Raw genomic sequence first — 6,000 nt, forward strand, 5'->3', positions numbered from 1 at the left:
TAGTGTTGTTGGACGCATATGCTTTGTAAGTCGTCCCGTGAGTATATTTTATTATCCCACATGCATAGGTAGTATTACTTTTCTAGATCGTACCCAGTATATAAGAATAGGTTGAGGCCCTTGATGGACACGGACGAATTTATTGTATTGAGCTTGCTCAAAGGAGGTTACCCCCTCGAAGTGGCCTGCGATCAGTAGATTCATTCTGAGTTCTGCTATCACTTTGTATTCTGTTATTTCGAGCATTCGCACGATATTGCTATAAGGAGGTTCTTCACAGAATCTTGTATCTCTTGATTTGTTGAAGTTAATATATTTTTCATATGCATAATTGGTTTTCCCTTAGGGGGAATTCCAAAAACAATTTGTCCAAAAATATTGTGTTCTCCGTGTTATGAATTTCTTTCTGTATTTTATTGGTGAAGTTGCAGTTGTGCTATTTTTCGATATAAGCTGGGAATTTATTTTCAGCAATTTAATAATTGTTTATGATAGAAGATTAATAATCAGTGTCTGCAACAGTGTTAATTTTCACACTATTTGTGATTAGTCATCCTCACTCAAAGCAACGGATCAAATGTGGATTCTAATTTGGCTAATGTTTCTGGTGCCAATTGGAATAAGGAATAGGAAAACATATTTCCATTTTACCCTTAAAATGAGCTCTGTCCATTCCAAAAAATAATTGTTATGTGTCTTAATCTAGAATGTTGGTAGCTGACACTGAGTAAACAAACTGTACATTTATCTTAGATATATAATCATATACATCTTTAAAACAGGTTTGTCTACTGTAATAATATGTTTCTTCTACTTTCAATCGGATTTGATTGCTATAGACTGATAAATGCGAGCCATTTACTCTTTCAGACCAGAGAGTCCGAGTGCAATTAGGCTTCCAGGTTCTTCGAACAAGAAGCGTGAGCAAGAGAACCTCAAACCCCTCCTGGAACGAAGACCTCCTCTTCGTAGCAGACGACCGACGCATATTGCGTCGCAAAGTACAGTCAGAAATGGGTCCGAACAAGAACAATCACAGACAACTTCAATCCACGGTGGAACGAGTAGTACAAATGGCAAATCTTCAACGCGGTCAATGCAGACAAGGCAAAAAAGCCCGATCACAGGATCGGCAAGGTTCAAATCCGGGTCTCGAACTTGGAGAGAAACAGAGTGTACACAAATTCATACCTGCTTCTTGTTCTGCTGCCATCTGGGCTGAAGAAAATGGGGGAAATTGAGCTCGCAGTTCGATTCTCATGCCCATCGCTCCTCGACGTAATGCAACTCTACACACAGCCCCTACTGCCAAGAATGCATTACCTTCACCCGCTGGGGCTAATACAGCAGGACATGCTGAGGAACACGGCAATGAAGATCGTTGCACTCAGATTGTCCCACTCCGAACCCCCTCTTCGGCAGGAAGTTGTTTAGTACATAATGGACACCGATTCCAATTCCTGGAGCATGAGGAGGAGTAACGCAAACTGGTTCAGAATCATGAATGTTCTCTCCGGGCTTGTGAATGTAACCAAATTGGTCGATGACATTTGCCAATGGAAGAACCCTGTTATGACAGTCCTGGTTCATATGCTCTTTCTTATCCATGTCTGGTACCCAGAACTCATTGTTCCCACCATTTTCTTCTACGTGCTTCTTGATCGGCTCATGGTACTACAGATTCTGGCCCAGAATGCCTCCGCACATGGACATTTGGATTTCTCAGGCAGATACAGTCAACCAAGATGAGCTCGACGAGGATATGATCGCCTGCGGAGCTTGGCCGCTCGGATTCAGACGGTTTTGGGGGACTTTGCGACGCAGGGTGAGAGGATTCGGTCATTGCTCAGCGGGAGAGATCCTCGCGCCATCGGGATTTTTATAGGCGTTTGTTTCATGGTTTCGGTGGTTTTGTACGTTGTGCCTTTCAAGGACATGGCTGTTGTTCTTGGGCTCTACTTTCTGCGGCATCCCGGGTTCAGAGAGCCCATGCCGCCTTCTTATCTTAATTTCTTCAGGCGCTTCCTTCCCTTTCTGATCGCATGATGTAGTATGTGCCATCGCTAAATAGCCGAGGGAATGCACTTGAAGTGACTATGTCTTTGATTTATTAATTAATTTAAAACTCTCAGAACCGTGCATTAACTTAAGTAAATTTAAGTGTAAATAGTAAATACTTTTTGCACCAACACTTTCCTTAAGTGCAATTTAGGGGAATGCACTTAAGTTCATGAAAGCTAGGATGAAATGCATGATGGGTCTCAGCTACCAGGCCATGTTAGGTACCCATGTACAAAATGAAATGTAATCTCTCATAAAGTGGAGAAAGAGGGAAAACTGCGTGGGAAAAACCCTCCCCCAAAAAGAGAGATGAAAGATGTATGGATGGATGGATGGAGTAATCAAGACCACAACCCCCCCCCCTCCATTACAACATACATCAAGTATATACAATAAGAAATGGGAGAAGGACAAAACCCTTTAAGAGGAAAAAGTCCCCCCCATATAAGAGAAGAAGGAGACAAGGAAGTCTACCCCCCCGCCCTCCCCCGAACCCTTAAATGTAGTATGTCGATTAGTGAGAAATGCTTCAATGTAGACACTGATCCATGACCGCTGAATAATATTCCTCCCCTTTAAAAGAAACAATGGCAAAGGTATTGGTGAGATGCTTCCCCTGAGTGTAGAAAGATTCTCTATGATGAAGGGTGTCTTTGAAGCCTGTTCAACTGTTCCTGTGTCGATGTTGATGGTGGCTCCCTTCAAGACTGCTGAAAAGAACATGTGCACATCGAGGAAGGATGCATGTAGAACCTGTCTCAAAGAACAATCTATCTCCTCAAATGATAAAGAGACCTCCTGCAACTATTGTACATAAAGATCCATACTCACATCAACCTATGAAGATTGATCATGTAGAGAATGGACATGAGGGTCAAAGTGAGCCCTCACAACAACTGTAGAAGGTTCATATTCCACAAAGAGAAGCGGTATATGATCAAAGAAGTCTCCCAAATCTGCTATGTGTGACTCTACAAATAGACTTGAAATATCTGTCAAGAAGTCATCAACTGATGCTAGAGCTAGAAGACAAAGTGTACCCTGCTGTGCTAGACCTATCACTGTGGCAATGGATAAAGTATTTGCCTAAAAAAGAAGACGAATATCATCAATGATGTCTCCCACATCTTCAATGTGAGACTCCACAAATAGCTCTACAATGTTTGGAAGGAAGGAAGTCGTATGAAGGTAAAGTAGGAAGACGTGAAGGTTGCTGCTGCACTAAATCTGAAGCATCTATGGCTAGAACTGGAACAGTAGTAGCAACAAGAGCATCTGGAGGAGTGATTTCATTTGGAGTTGGAGGTACCATAACTGGAGTGATTGGATGAAGAATTTCCTCTAGAAATGGATGAACACATTGATCTCCATATGCTTCCCAAAGAGCCATCCAAAAATTATGAGAAAATTTTTCCATTCTAAGAGGAGCAAAAGCTCCCTTCTTCATATTGTTATACAATAAGCGGCAAAGATACAAAAGATGTGTCAAATTAAAAAGTGGTGGCAATGAATAGAGATAAGGAAACACTTTTTGATGGTCTCTTAGATGATCAAGTATCAAAGCACTCCATTTGTGACAATTCCTTGTTGTCAATTGTGGTCTAACACCAAACTGATATGTGTGATAAGACTCCATGAGATCAATCAATGGACACCCAAAATGCAAGAATAATGAATCAAAGAACAACCGCGCCCCCCCCCCCCCCCCCCCCAAATGTATATTAGGCATTTTATAGCCACTTGCCAATTTAGGGCTTATTTGTGAAAGCAATATTTCTATCCACAGAACCTATATTCTGATTATAGCTCTGGAAAGTAGATTAAAAAAACGCACTTTCAAAACAAATAAAACTTGAATATGTGTCTAGATGAGCCCGTACTAAGCATTTGAAGTGGCAAAAATTAGGATTTGCAAGTTGTAAAAAAATTCAAGAATAGAGATCTCAAACCACTTGCACTAATGTGTAGATCATGAAATTCTACCCCAAAACAAAAAAAAATTGCTCGAAAAAATGAGTTTGTATGAGGGAGATATCGCTACTATAATTATTTTCCCTAAATCATTGTCGTGCCTCCAAAAATCAAATGACTCTAGATTTCACTTCAAATGTCCAATTTTGGTGAGAAAAAAGCCAATTTAGGAGTTCTTTGACCTTCTGAATGTGATGCCAATATCTAATTTGCACTAGCAAGTACAAATCTTCACCTCCAAAAAATCTCTCCTATGGCCTCATGGCCAAAAAAATTCTGAAAAATAATGTAGATATGAAGAAAAGTAGAGATGCAGATGAAAAATATGCCAATCTAAAAATTAAATATACATATCTGAAATGATCATACCAATTTCGTAAATCAGGCCTTCAGGTGTCAATTTGCAAAAAAAAATTTGCCCCAATTTTGACTACAGCCTAGGGTAGGCAAAATTATAGTAAAAATTCACCAAATCAATGCGTTAGACACAATCATGAGGTCCTCTTTATCTATAGATGCTCCCAATGATTGTGATACCTCAGATCTGGATCAAGGTGCCGAAGCAACAAGATGGTCTTGAATGGCTATGTAAAGAGAAATTCACCAAGAGCTCTGATACCATGTAAGAATTTTCCTTAGGGTAAAATTTACCCAAGATCATAGAACTCGAACACAAGCACAATTGTAGACCAAAAAGAGTATGATCAATACATCAAAGCATGTCCTCATACATCGCTCTATGTATAAACACACTAGGAGTGCCTGTATATAAAGGCCTCTCAAGATGGATCTAGAATGGTTCTAGAAAGAGCCAAGAGATAAGATAAGCATGACAATTAAGCACATGTCTTATCCTTCATTGTAGATGAGAGGATAAGAATGACAAGGTGTATCTCAAGTGGAGGTCTAGTTGACACCATGTGCTTAATTAGAGTGTTAACTCCTATGCTATAAACACCATGTGCATAAAAGAGGTGCAAACTCCTATGTTGTCAACATGAAAAATCACAAGAGTACACATACTCTTATTTGACTAATAAGTAAATAATTAAATAACACATTAACCTAAGTAAACTTAAGTGTAAATAGTAAATACTTATTTACACTAACAAACTTTAAAAAAAAATCTTATGATACTGCAAAGCTAGAGGTAGTTAATGAAGAAGATCAATTAAATAATGATGCAAATGGTTCTAACATATTATATCAAGTTATTTTAGGACATAGACGAATTTATATTAGGTTATTCACCTTAATCCATGTTTTTAATGTTTGAAATTTCTAAAGCTCTATTAGTCTCATTCTCTTCAATTAGATGTAATTCTCAAGTTAAAATTTGTATTATTAATAGCACATGTTTCCTTCAAGTAAATAAAGCATCATCATCACCTAAATGTTTAAATAAATTGGAGAAGGAACTTCTTTGGGTACAAATGAATAATTTAATGAAATAATGTGTACTTGCAAATGGTGCCAAAAGAGGAAACTAAAGAAGCAATGAAGTTTGTTGGTATCCATAGATTGACCTATGAAATATATATATATATATATATATATATATGAGGTACACTATAATAAACATGTTGATATTCTTATAAGAAATGAATATGAAGATTATTTAAGAACAAAATTTCTTCAACCTCCAATAATGGTGATATGCATATGTATTGCAAATGTATAAGAAAGGGTGATTCAAGGACAAGAAAGTGCACTTAAAAACCCAATAATTCAAAGTTCAAAATTATTTGTCAGTTTGTGTGCTAATAAATCTAACATATCACACACATAAGAGTTATGATATCTTTAAAAAAAGTGATAATCAAGTTAAAAGTTGCACTCTTACTATTGATGATACATGATGTATGTAGGAAATATCACATCATCTTCATTTGAATATTTACATGAACTAGCAACAAGACCTACTCTAGGGACAAATGAATACTTCAATGAATTGATATATTGTAATTG

At 37.9% G+C, this 6,000-nt stretch overlaps 1 pseudogene; it reads left to right on the forward strand.

Moving 5' to 3' along the window:
* Window positions 1-2,051, forward strand: part of LOC149541670 (protein QUIRKY-like) — a 39,556-nt pseudogene extending 37,505 nt beyond the window's left edge.
* Window positions 2,052-6,000: the final 3,949 nt, after the last annotated feature.

Source organism: Cupressus sempervirens, chromosome 8, assembly GCF_028749045.1.
Source record: "Cupressus sempervirens isolate cs-2001-9-10 chromosome 8, ASM2874904v1, whole genome shotgun sequence".
NCBI lineage: Eukaryota > Viridiplantae > Streptophyta > Pinopsida > Cupressales > Cupressaceae > Cupressus > Cupressus sempervirens.